Below are 14,106 nucleotides of genomic sequence, written 5' to 3'. Positions count from 1 at the left end.
GTCAATCAAGATTTGCTTCACATATTTAGGTGCTCCTATGTTGTGTGCATAAATGTTTACTAGGGTTATATCCTCTTGTTGGATTGTTCCTTTTATCATATGTAGTGTCCTTCTTTGTCTCTTACTATAGCCCTGGTTTCAAACTCTATTTTGTCAGATGTAAGTATTGCTATCCCAGATTTTTTTCCCTTTCCATTTGTATGAAATATGTTTTTTCCAACTCTTTAATTTTAGTCTCTGTGTATCTTTTAGTCTGAGGTCATTTTCTTGGAGGCAGCATATATATGAGTCTTGTTTTCTTATCCATTCAGCTACCCTGTGTCTTTTGCTTAGAACATTAAACCATTTACATTTAAGGTGATTATTGATAGATACATATGTAGTGCCATTTCATTGTTAGACTGTTTTCTCTCTCTCTCTCTCTCTCTTTCTCCTCCTCCTCCTCCTCCTCCTCCTCCTCCTCCTCCTCCTTCTTCTCCTTCTCCTTCTCCTTCTCCTTCTCCTTCTCCTTCTCCTTCTTCTTCTTCTTCTTCTTCTTCTTCTTCTTCTTCTTCTTCTTCTTCTTCTTCTTCTTCTACTTCTCCTTCTAGCAAGCCCTTTAATATTTGTTGCAGTACTGGTTTGGTGTTAACAAACTCCTTTAACTTTTTCTTGTTTGGGAAGCTCCTTATTTCTCCTTTGATTTTAAAGAGAAGCCTTGCTGAGTAAAGTAGCCTTGGTTGTAGGTCCTTCCTTTTCATTATCTTGAATATTTCACACTACTCCCTTCTGGCATGAAATGTTTCTATTGAGAAATCAGATGACAGTTTAATTGGTGCTCCCTTGTAGGTAACTACCTGCCTTTCTCTTGTGGCTTTTAGGATTTTCTCCTTGTCTTTAAGCCTTGTCATTTTAATTATAATGTGTCTAAGACCTCTCAGGGAGTCCCAAACAAGTTAGACACAAATTTGGGTCCAACTTGTTTGGGACTCCCTGAGCTTCCTGGACTTGTGAGTCTTTTTCCTTCACCAGATTAAAGAAGTTTTTGGTCATTATTTCTTCAAATAGGTTGTCAATCCTTGCTTGCTCTCTTCTCGTTCCAGTATTCCCATGATGTGGATGTTGTTATGCTCTATTTTGTCCAAAATGTTTCTTAAGCTCTCCTCATTTTTTAAAAAAATTCTTTTTTTTCTTTTTGCTGCTCTCACTGGGTATTTTGTCTACCTTTTCTCCCAAAACACTGAATCAGTCCTTTGCTTCATCGAACCTACTGTTTATTCCTTACAGTGTATTATTTATTTCAGATATTGTGTTCTTTATTTCTGACTGGTCCTTTTTTATGGTTTCTATGGCTTTTTTCATGCTATTGAGTATCCTTATAATCATTGCTCTAATCTATCTGATAAATTGCTTGTTTCTGTTTAATCTATTTCTTCTTCTGGAGAATATTCTTGCTCTTTCATTTCATGTCTGTTTGTCTTCCCATTTTGGCTGTTTCTTTGTGTTTGTTTCTATGTAATAAGTAGATCTGCCAGATTCTGGTGCACATATAAGTCAAACTCTGCCTGTGACTGGCCCTGGGCAACCTGTTTGGAGCTATCAGCAATTCACAGCATGTGGCTCCGTCTGCTGTGTCTGAGTGAGTGCAGAAAGGACCAAGCTGCACACCAAGGCCAGATTTTACCAGCAGCAGGCCCAGGGGCATGTCATCTGAAGCCTCAGAGATCCCTGCCATCTGCCTCTGCCTGCAGGCTTTCTGTAGGGTTAATCAGTGAATTTCTCCAGCTGTACTCAGTAGCAGGGCTTAAGCATCACAGGGTGAAGCCACTTGGAGGTGATTGCTCTGCCTGAGAAAGATGGCCTCTGCAATATGGGAAAGGACTCAGCACAGGGATCCTGGAGGCTGTTCCTTCAGCCCTCTTCCCAGCACCACTGATCCTGGACTATCCTGAAGTATCTCTAGTCTCCTCACATGTCTATAGTCCACCTTGCCCTCCCTCTGAAGGAGCCCAGCATAGGTGGCTGCAAACAGAATTTTGTGCATTGTCTCTTTAAGAGGTGCTCTGAGTCTTCATCCATCTTTCCCTGGCAGACAGAAACCCAACTGCTTTTCACAGCCATGAGTTATTTGGGTTCCTTTCCTGGTTCTGGTGATGTAGGCTGTGGTGACTAGCTTGGGGTTTAGACTCCACTCTTCTCAGGGGCAATCCCCCAGTGGCTGAAATATCCCTGCAGGACTTCAGCTGCTGCCAGTAGGCTTCTAGCCACCCATCTCATGACTCCTCTGCACTCCCTACCAGTCACGTTGTGGTGATGTGACTTCTTCCTTCTGTCTGTGGTTATAAGGCTTCTTTCCAACTAGTGTTCAGTTGGTTATTCAGGATGATTTCTCTATAATTTAGTTGTAATTTTAGATTGGCCCTGGGAGAAGGTTAGTGTAACTTCCACTTACTCCTCTGCCATCTTGGGTCCCCTTCTGTTAAGCATTTTAAGAGTTTGTATTCTGCCATTGTTGCATGAGCTTATATTCACACATGTTTGTTAGTCCTATTATTCAAATCTTCTATATCCTTATTGACTTTCTTTTGTCTCCTTTTTCTCTTTCTGAACAAAATATATTGAAATTTCCCATCCTGGTTATGAACTTCTCAATTTTTCGAGAGCTCAGATGTTTTTGTTTTATGTAACTCAAGATGGTATTATTGCACTGAAATTTATCATTGATTTACCTTTCTGGTAAATTGACCCTTTTATAATGTCAATTATAAATAGATAATGTCCCATTTATATCCATAAGTTTTCTTATCTTAAGGTCTACTATAAATGATATTTGTATAGCTAGTCACACAATTTCTTTCTGATAAATGTTTTCATGGTATCTCTTTCCATCCTTTGACTTTAAAGCTCTATTTATCCTTTTAATAAAGGTGTGTCAAATAAATGAGATATAGTTGTTTAATTCCTAACCAATCAGACCATGTTTGTTAATGGAAGGATTTATTCTTTTTACATTTAATGTAACTAGAAATATACTTGGATTTAAATCTGTCATCTTTCTATTTTTTAATTCCATCTGTTCTAATCTGCCAATTTTCCATTTACCTTCTTTTAGATTAATTAAGTATATTTTTTATCCTGTTGTCTCTTCACTATTAATGTATTTGCTATGCATCCTTTTAATATTTTAAGTGGGTTACCCTAGAAGAAAAAACATGCATTCTAACATGTTATATTAAAGTCTAACTTAAATTTTTACTTTTACCATTTTCAGGACAATGAAATGGTCTTAAAACCTTTTAATTCTATTTACCTCTCTCCATATTTTTGTTATTGTTTTCATATATTTCAGATCTTTTTATATTTTAAATTATATGTATTTTCATTGTTTTATTTAGTATATATATTACCTCTTCTTCTTCCTTCTCTCTTTCTTCCTTCTCTTCCTCCTCTTCCTCCCCTCCCCTCTTCCTTCTTTCACTCTCTCCCTTCCTCTCTAATTTCTATGCTTCTAGCTAGAAATAGTTTTCATACACTTAAAGAAATTTCCTACTATTTCCCTTACTGCAGATCTGCTTAGCATGCATTTCCTCAGTTTAGGTTCATTTGAAAATATTTTTATTTACCTTCCTTTATGAAGAATATTTTTGCTAGGTGTAAAATTCTAGGTTTGCAGATGTTTTCTTTAAGTCCTTTGAAGATATCATTTTATTGTTTTCTGGCTTCTATTTTTCTTTTTACCTCGTTTGAAATGAATCCACATGCAATAAAGCAGACTACAATCACAGTATTACTTTCCCTCCTTTTAAAACCATCCAGACTTGTGTTTAGATCTGATGGAAAAGGGAACTGGAGGGTGCCATTTTTTTCATTCAGAGCTTAGCTGTCAGTCTTACTGCTGCTCATTTAAAGGGAATATTCTTTTATTTTCTGGTGGTCAAAAGATGGTTCATTGAAATAACTAATAAAATCAACAAATCTATGGCAAAATGAATACCCAAAACAAGAGAAAAAAATTCCAATATGAGGAATATAAAAAGAAATATCACGGTTACCTAAAGCATTAAAATAATAAGAAATATGAACAATGTCAAGCCCATACTTTATAAAATTTAGATTAAATGAACAAATTTATTGGAAAACACTATTAACCAAATGGATATGACTAGAAAGACATTTATATTTCTATAACTATTATAGATATAAAAATATTTTCATGAAGAGAGTTGTAGCCCTACCTGTCTTAATTCTTAATTCTTCTACATGTTTATGGGACAAATACTAATTTACACACTTTTCAAATAATTGAAAAAGAGGAAATAGTTCTTGACTTACTATATGAAACCAATATAGCCTTAATAACAAAACCTGCTAAAAAAAATTACAAGCCAATTTCTATCATAAACGTAGATTTTTAAAATTCTAAATAAAATGTTAGGAAACTAAATTCAGTAATTTAAAGAAGAATAGTACATCACAACCAACTGGGTTTATTTTAAGAATGCAAAAGTGGTTTATTATTAATTAATCAACTAATATAATACATACTTTGAATAAAAAAGGACAAAAATTACATCACCTCAATAGTAGAAAAATATATGATAAATTTAACACTCATTTATGATTTAAGAAGCTCTTAGTAAGTTAGAAAGGGAAGGAAACTTCATTAACTTAAAAAAGTCTCTCTGAAAAAAATCAAATAACATATTCATATTAAATATTGAAAACTTTCTTAGAGCAGAAATAATACAAGACTACCCTTATCATCATTTGAACTCAATAACACCAAAAAACCATTAAAGAAGAAAACTACATGATAAGAAAGTAAATAGACCAATAAAACTAATATTATGTGGAGATTACATGACAGTACATGTACAAAATATAAAATAATATAAAATGTGAGATTTAAAAATTAATTTTGCAAGGACACTTGATTCGAAGTTAATATTAAAATCAGTTTTACATCTTATGCCTGTAACAAAAACAAAATATAAAATGAAAAATTTTAAATAGCATCAAAATATCAAATACCTAATAAAAATTGTGCATTATCTCTACACACACACTCATGCAAACACAAATAAACATTGAAAGGAAATAAATAAAATAAATTGAAGAATATACCATGTTAATGTAAGAGATGTTTATAGACATTTATCTTTATGTCAGTAAATCCCACATTTTTTACAGACATTAAAAAATGAAATAAAATATGTCAAAATGCCCTATATTTTCTACATACATATTGTAATACCAATTAAAATTAGAGTTTTTTGCTAGAAGTTGACAAACTGATTCTACCATATATAGAAATGCAAAGGGCCAAAAATAGCTACATTAATCTTGAAGCAGAACAAGGTAGAAGAATTTACACAATTGTATATCAATACGTATTAAAAACTACCTTATTTAACACAGAATAATATTGGCATAAGAATAGATAAATACGCCAATGAAACAGAATAGAGAATTGAGAAAGAGAGATCTGGTTTATGACAAAGGTAGCACTGCAGAATAGGGAGAAAAAGATGGTCTCCCCTACCCCCCTTTTTAAAAAAAATTATTGATTTTGGAGAGAGGGGAAAGGAGGTGGGAAGGAAAACACAGAGAGAGAAACATCGATTCGTTGTTCCACTTACTTATGCATTCATTGGTCAACTCTTATATGTGCTCTGACCAGGGATCTAACCCACAATCCTGGGGTATGGGAACGATGCTCTAACCCACTGAGCTACCCGCCAGGGCTGAATAAGATGGTCTTTTTATTAAATGGTGCTGTGCATGTAGAAAAGCCACCTGGATTTACACATGGAAAAAGTGAATCTCATCTCCTACATTATACCATACTTTTAAAAAAATCAGTGTCAGGTGGGTTTGAGAATCTAAATGTGAAAGTTAAAACAAGAAATCTGCTGGAAGTATGGCAATAAATAATCAGATATGGCTATTTTGACTTAAGCTTAAATTAATTAAAATTCAGTTCCATAGTTTCAGCTAGCCACATTTTAAGTGCTTAGTAGCCATATGTCCTACATATGCAGATACAGAAAATTTCCAACATATAAAAAAGTTCAGTACTAGAGAGCAATGTTCTAGAAGATAACATAGGAGCATTGCTTCATGACCTTGAAGTAGGCTACATTTTCTTTGAAAGGATAGAAAGAGTACTAAGTAAAAAAGAAAATACTGATAAAGTTGATCTCATTAAAATTAGAAGTTTCTGTTAATCAGATATAATTAAGAAACAAAGAATAATATCTATATACTACTATGGAGTGATCATCAGTTTATATTTCTAAGTGAAAAATCAAAGTGGAGGAGAATGAGTATTGTATGTTAAAGTATCTTAAAAACAGAAGATAATAGAGAGACACATACATATTTCCTTATATTTTATATATACACTTACATAAAAAAAATAAATAGTGAAAGGATAAATCATAAAATATGACTACCTATTAGAGAAGAGAAGGACTGGAGTAGAGGAGCAGGAATAGTAGATGCTAGACTTCCCTAAATATACCTACTTTTATAAATTTATTTGGAACAATGTAAACATTTCACATCACTATTAAAATTAAATTTTATAAAGCAAACTCTAACTTTGAAAGAAACTTGGAACAAATGAACCTAACTCTATGCATAGTGTGTGGCTTAACTATGCAGAGATGAACTATTCCAAGATACTTTAAAATAAAATAATTTGTATCATGAGTTCCTAGTGATATATATCCTACAAATGAAAAGCATTTCTCAAGCTGCTGGGAAATTTGCTTTTCATTTGGTAAAAGCAAATGAAAAGCAAATATACAAGAAAGAGAAGCCCAAAGCCAAAAGTTAGTCCTTGAAAAGGCTAATATAATTAATAAACTACTTCTTCCAAATCTAGTTAAGAAAAATGAGAAATGACAATAACTAACATCAGAATTGAAAAAAGGAAATATCACTGCAGGTTCTCAGATGTTAAAAAAAATCATTTCTTCTTGTTACAGAAAGAAATTAAAGAAATAAATGCTGAGAGTTTATGCGTTGTTTTGATACCTAAAATATTACCTTTTTGTGCACCAATTTTCTCCCTTAAAATTAATTGCATTTTAATTTGCATTCACTACAAATTTCATATGTAATATCATACATTCCTATTAATCACTTCATTATCTACAGAGAACTGGACTCATATTTAGCCACAGAATGCAGCATTGAGTTTTTTAATGTTAGCTTTAGGACCAGAAAATTGCTGTTATGTTTTTTCATTATTGTACATCTTAAGGAAAAAAAATAATCATTGAAATAATATGATAGAAAATGCCCTTTAAATATATACATATATAAAGTAGAAAAGTAAGTTAAAGGTTTTCCCTCTATGTTAGCAGTGTTAATGCCCAATTCACACACTCACAAATTTATTTATCCATTCAGTCAGTGTTTACTAATCATATTGTATATACTGGATTGTTGTATTATGTGATAATATTAAATATGCAAAATTATAATGATATAAATCTATTTTTGCAGTTTTTCCTTTTTTACCTGGATTAGTAAAACAAGAAATCTTCGATTCCCTTTCCTAATTTCTACACACCTCCTTCCCTTCTGTCCATGATCTCTGTGAGAAGTCAGAAAATAATATAGTAAAATTGCTATCTCAATTGCTTGCATTACATTTAAAGTTTTGAAATGCCAAGGACTACTAAAATAAATAAACTGAAGTATTTATTTTTAATATATTTGTATTGATTATGCTATTACAGTTGTCCCAATTTTTCTCCCTTTGCCCCCTCCATGTGGTACCCCTCCCCAATTCCGTCCAGCAATCCTCTGCTTAGTTCATGTTCATGGGTCACACATATAAGTTCTTTGGCTGCTCCATTTACTATACTGTTCTTAACATCCCCTTGTCTATTCTGTACCTACCAATTTGTACTTCTTAATCCGTGCACCTATTCCCCTTCCCCCCCTTTACCCCCCAACTGATAACCATCTGAATGTTTCTATATCTATGATTCTGTTTCTATTCTGCTTGTTTGCTTAATTTGCTTTTTTAGCTTTAGTTGTTGGTAATTGTGAATTTATTACCACTTTAATGTTCAGTTCTTATCTTCTTTTTCTCAAATAAGTCCCTTTAACATTTAATATAATAATGGCTTGGTGATAATAAACTCTTTTAGATTTACCTTGTCAGGGAAGCACTTTATCTATCCTTCCATTCTAAATGATAGCTTTGCTGGATAGAGTAATATAGGCTGTAGGTCATAACTTTTCATTACTTTGAATACTTCTTGCCAGTCCCTTCTTGCCTGCAAAGTTTCTTTTGAGAAATCAGCTGACAGTCTTATGGGAACTCCTTTGTAAATAACTATCTGCTTTCCTCTTGCTGCTTTTAAGATTTTCTCTTTATCTTTAACCTTTGGCATTTTAATTATGATGTGTCTTGGTGTGGTCCTGTTTGTGTCCAGCTATTTGGGACTCTCTGTGCTTCCGGGACTTGTATGTCTATTTCCTTCACTAAATTAGGGAAGTTTTATTTCATTATTTTTTCAAATAAGTTTTTAATTTCTTGCCTTTTCTTCTTCTGGCACCCATATGATTGAATGTTGGTATGTCCGAATATGTTCCAGAGGCTCCTTAGCCTATCCTCATGTTTTTGTATTCTTTTTTCTTCTTGCTGTTCTGATTGAATGTTTTTTTCTTACTTATATTCTAAATCATTGGTTTGATTCTCAGCTTCATCCACTCCACTGTTAGTTCCCTGTAATTTTTTTTTTATTTCATTTAGTGTAACCTTCATTTCTGCCTGGGTATTTTTTATGCTCTTGAAGTACCCAATGAGTTCTTGAGCATCCTAAAAAACAGTGTTTTGAACTCTGCATCTGATAGATTGCTTATCTCCATTTTGTTTAGTTCTTTTTCTGGAGTTTTGTTCTGTTCTTTCATTTGGGCCATTTTTTTTGTCTCCTCATTTTGACAGCCTCCCCGTGTTTTGTTTTGTTTTGTTTTTCCTATGTATTAGGTAGAGCTTCTTTGACTCCCTATCTTAGTAGTATGGCCTATTGTAGAAAAGCACACTGGTAATTTGGATGGAATGGGTTCTTAGGTAATTGCCAGGGCAGGGCAACCTGTGTGAACCAGGGTGATAGAGTCTCAGAAATGGTGTCACTACTCTGTGGCTCTATGTGGGGGAGGGCTCAGAAAGGAAACCAGGCCACTTCATGGCCTCTGGAGTTTTGTCCAGGAGGAGGCTGTCCTCTGGCATTCGCCCTGATGCCAGACTCTTCAGTTTCTTTCCATATGCCACTAGTGCCCTTCCAGCCACTGCTCCAGTGCTGGAGACCAGAAGGAGTGAATCTGTGTAAGTCCTAAGTTTACTGCAGGCCCTTTAAGAGGAGACTCCTGAGAATCCCATAGTCTCTTTTGCTGACCCAACTCCCACTGATTTTTACAGCGAGAAGTTATGGGGACTTATCTTCCTGGCACTGGAACCCTGGGCTGGTTGGTCTAGTGTGGGACTGGGATACTTTGCTCCCTGAGGTATCCCTCCCTATATTTATCTACCATGTGTGGGTGTGGGACTGCCTTTTCTGTGTCTCCACATCTCTGCATCTCCACCCCTCCGACCTGTCTAAATGAATGTGACTTCTCTAATTCCTTGGTTGTTGGACTTCCATACAGCTTGATTTTTTGATGATTCTGGGTGATAGTTTTTTTGTAGTTTAATTGTAATTTTTGCTGTGGTTGTGTGAGAAGGTGAGCCATGTTTACCTATGCTTCCATCCTGTCCAGAAGTCTAAACAGAAGTATTTAAATAATTTAACTTTTATTGCTTTAAATATAGTATTTACTTATTTTTACGTATATTGGCTTCTAAAATACTAAGAATGTTAAATCCATGTTGAATGGACTTTGAATGATAAGTACACCTTTGGACACACCCATGTTTCTGACATAACAATCATTTTTCTCGTGAAATATATCAATTACAGCACAAATAAAAGATTGTCAAGTCCTACAGACAATAATGTTATTGTCTTTCTATTAGTACAATAGGTGTTCTGAGACCTGCTTATAATTTCTATGTGCTTACTAACAATGAGTGGAGCTAGGAGCTATATTGTGGAGTATTATTCTCAAAAAAGACTATTTTGCTGAAATGATATTCATGTAAAGTACAGCCTATGCTGCATTTTATTAAATGCCATATCATTCAAGGTCCAATTCAAGTGCCATCTCTGTCGCAAAGCCTTCTCTGCTTTCCTCCTCCATGCCCACATGTTCTCTCATGTTTTCTCGCTCTCCCTCTGTTGAGCATCCATTGCAATTTATTTTCTGGCTATCATCATTTTTACTCATGTATGGTAAAGTTCAAGTAAATGTCTCATATTCCATGATATTAAGCTTTTGTTATGCAAAGACTCACATAATTTTCATTCTCACTTTAGGTATCATAATGCCTTACACATACCTGTTGCTCAAAATAAGTTTTGGATGAAGGCATATTTGCTTTAAGAAATTGCTGAAAGAAATCATTTAAAGTCATTTCATGTCATTTATTACTTGTACCAGAAACCTTATTTTTAAAATTATTTTTACTTTAAGACCTTTATGCTATATTACTTTTATTGTTCTTTAATAGATTTGAATTTCTTATCCTCGTTTCTGAAAAATAAACTATAATCTCCTTGAGTCCAAGAACAGTCTTTTAATAATTTTATACTCTCAGAATTCTAAGCACAGGGGTGCCAAGAGGAAGTGTTCAACTCAGTGGGTTAAATGTTACCAAAGGATCATCGAAGAAACATTTTAAAACATAGCTGGTAACCATCTCATGGTCAAAGTAATCAAATCCCACATAATTTGCTTACCATGGCATTTACATTTGCATGATAAACTTTCCTATTTTGAATCTAAATACAGGATATTGGCAAATTCAGTCCTACCCCAGTGGCCAGATTTCTCAGGTCAGCAGCACTATATTCCCCAAACAAGAGAAAACTGTTATTATAACCGAGTTCCTGGGAGGCCTAATAAAGATAGGTCTGAGAAAGTCTCTCAACTGTAGTGACATTTGCGGCTGATGTCATGAAAGGATGTGAAGTCACCTTCCTTCCATACCTCAGCTCCTCTTGAAAGCATCAGCAGCATTGAGAACAACAACCTGGGCTGTGGCTCCATTTGATACACACAAAGAAAAGTAAGCACCCCAGAAATAAAAAGGAAATAAAGGCCAGAGCAATTACTAAAGAGAGGTTCTGGGCAGAAAGCTGCCCTCCTGTTTTCCAGGCATCTTCAAAGTCTGGAAGGATCTGAGGGGCACAGTTGCTCAACAGAACACCCAGTGTGATACAGGAGAAAAGTAGTGGTTCTCTATGGTCCCAAACCATAACCGCCACCCTCTGTTAAACTGCACTGGAGGAAGACCTAAGTGAGTAGTAATGGAGCCCTCCCATACTGGCTGAAATTCTGAAAAGGCTGAGTCAGCAGCTTGAGAGATGTGGTAGGAAAGCTAGGCATCGGAACCACTGTCTGCCTCTCCTGCTACCACTTTTGTGACCAAGTATCCAGTTTTGGCAGAGCGGGGCACAATTCCCACTGGGACAGAGCCATTTCTGGGCAAGGGAAACAAGATGACAGGAGCACTGTCATTTCTACCTACCACAAACAAGTTCACGGTCACTGCTGTATTTCTGGGAGGAGTGCCACCATAATGGGCTTCTACCTGAAAGCAAAATCCCTTGAGCCACTCCAAGTCAAAGGAAGTGTTGGCAGTGATAGCCCCCCTGGATGATTCTACTGCCACCAGCTAGAGGCTATCTGCCCTTCAGAGGTAACGTCCAAGAGGCCACTCTTCCCCAGGTCCGGGTCCTGGGCAAACACACGGCTTAATGGAGCTCCAGGGCCATTGTTTTCAGGCATAAAAAGTTCCTTTTGTGGTTGAGGAAAGCTTGATGTATCAGGCTGTTCACATCAGCAACTGACACAGTGTCTTGGGGGTGGTAAGCTAGGTGAGCCATCGTCTGAGGTTGTGATGAAGACCTGTTATTCGCTGAGCTGCTCCCGGTCCAGTGCCCCTCAGTCAGCAAACTGTAGTAATTGTTAAAGGAAACCTTCAGCTTAAAAGCGCTTCCATTGGAGATGCTACAAATGACCTTACCATTAGGACCGAAGTCCTCATCCTTTACACTAACGTGAGCAATCACTGTGTCAGGGGTGGTGTTCTTGGAAATTGGACTGGACAGAGTTAGCAGGTTCACCTTGGGGGCATGATCGTTCGTTCACGTTAGTCACTTCCACCAGCAGTTTGGCAGTGCTAGACAGACTGAAGGCACCTTCGTCCTTCACCTGGATGTATGCCTCCAACAGGGTTACAGGTAGACCTAGTTAAATAGCTACCTGCACCTCCCCATTTCTAGGGTGCACGTGAAAGTGGTGTCGCAGCTTTGCTTTAGTGCTATTGCTTACTGAGTACCAGATTTCCCTGTTTGAGCCTTCATCCAGGTCTGAGGCCTAACCTCGGAACGACACAGTCCCATTGGGTGCAGCCTCTGGTGCCTTGGTACTGTATACTGTGCGCTCAAACACAGGTGGATTGTCGTCTGTGTCCACCAGAGGGCGCGTGCCGCCCCGCCGCTCTGAGCAGTAAGCTTCAGCCAGTGGGTGGCGTGCTTCTCACGATCCAGAGCTCTTTCCAATATCAACTCGGTATGTTCACTGCGGTCCACCCACTGCCCCCTGTTCCGGCGAAAGTGCTGGTTGGGGCTCAGGCTGTAGTTTAGCATTCTGTTGCTTCCCTGGTTGGCGTCTTGGGCATAGGGAGAGTAAAGCGGCCCCAGACACCAGGAACTCGGGGATGTGCAGCCGCAGCTCTCTGTCAGAGAGGTGAATTATTGATGTACATGATGTGAATGCGCATCTTTTGTGGCTCCAGCCGGTCCACCAGCATCAGCTCATAGGTCAAGACGCAAGCAGCTTTGGCTTCACACAGACGTTCCCTGTCCACTGGTTTTTGGACCACCAAGCTATCACTGGCTAGATCCACCCCGAAGCAGGGATTGTCATAGCTGAAGAGGAAGTGAGAGTTCTGCAAGGACAGAGCGACAGCTGACAGCCTCAAGTACACAGTAACATTGCCCACGGCTATGCCCCACTGGGTCTCCTCCCGCACTGAGTATTCTAGCTGTCCTGCTCTCAAAAACAGAACCTCCCCTTCCAGACTCCGGACTATGCTCCAAACTCCCAGAGAGCACAAGCGGTGGTAAAGAGCATGCGCCAGTCCGCTGCCGCTGCCGCTGCCGACTAGCGTTTCCACTTTCTGAATGCCGGGATTGCCATGGGCTGGCTGGCAGGGGGCTAGGCTTGCTAGACTAGCGTGCTTGGCTGCAGTCTGGGGAAGCGGGGCCGGCCGGTCTGCGGAGGAGCGCAGCGCCGCCTACGGGTGCAGAGGGGTGGTAAACAGCGGGGTAGGAGAAGTGCCCTCTGGGACCTCTCCTGGAGTCCTGGCAGTGGGAGCAGGGCTGGCAAGGAAGGTTCTCCCAGAACCTAACACATCTTCCCTTAATCGGTGTTTCCTAGGACAGCGCCCTGAGACGTCTCCGGTCTCAGCCTCCACAGCCTCCACCTGAAGACTGTAACTGGGGCTAAGCTCGGCTGGTCTTCTCTCTCCAACTGCTGCAGAGTGGAGTGAGATAAGTCCCCAGCGTGGACCCACAGGCCCCCTAGAGTGCCCGTTATTGAGAGCAGAAGCCCAAGAGGAAGCTCGGGGCTGAGCCAGGAGAGGAGGAACCTTGCCGCGGCCCACCAAGCCTTCGAGATAAAGGCAAGAGCAGCCCCAGCCAGACCTAGGGCTGTGGTGCATTCCGTGCTGGATTCGCAGCCTCTCCGCTGTGGGTTACCGCGTCTCCGGCACCTCCGTATATCCAGGAGTGTCCAAGATTTCAGTAGGGACAACCACAAAGGGCAACATGGGGAATAGTATCCTCCCTCCAGCTTCCCCCAGATTCTCGCTTTGCAATACACTAAAGTGAGCCAGCTCAAGGCTTATACGTTCTGCTTTTTGTGGGTCAGCAGTTTGTTTTTCCCAAGGAGGCCCTTCTGAGAGTGCTTTGCAAGCGGCCCTTGACGCTCTGGGTGAGA

General features: G+C 38.4%; 1 non-coding gene and 1 pseudogene across 1 annotated transcript; both read right to left on the bottom strand.

Annotated features, from left to right (window-relative positions):
* Nucleotides 1-3,716: 3,716 nt before the first annotated feature.
* Nucleotides 3,717-3,834, bottom strand: LOC129087873 (small nucleolar RNA SNORA61). Its single transcript, XR_008530956.1, has one exon. It is a non-coding gene; the product is annotated as a small nucleolar RNA SNORA61 (small nucleolar RNA).
* A 6,980-nt stretch (nt 3,835-10,814) lies between these two features.
* On the bottom strand, nt 10,815-13,828 carry LOC129084772 (protocadherin alpha-C1-like; annotated as a pseudogene).
* Between the last annotated feature and the right edge of the window lie 278 nt (nt 13,829-14,106).

The sequence above is a fragment of the Pteronotus mesoamericanus genome, unplaced genomic scaffold (assembly GCF_021234165.1).
Source record: "Pteronotus mesoamericanus isolate MK-2021 breed Mesoamerican mustached bat unplaced genomic scaffold, CSHL_Meso_final contig_130, whole genome shotgun sequence".
Lineage (NCBI taxonomy): Eukaryota > Metazoa > Chordata > Mammalia > Chiroptera > Mormoopidae > Pteronotus > Pteronotus mesoamericanus.
Note: the sequence above shows the minus strand (reverse complement) of the source record. Positions and strands in the feature narration are given on the sequence as shown.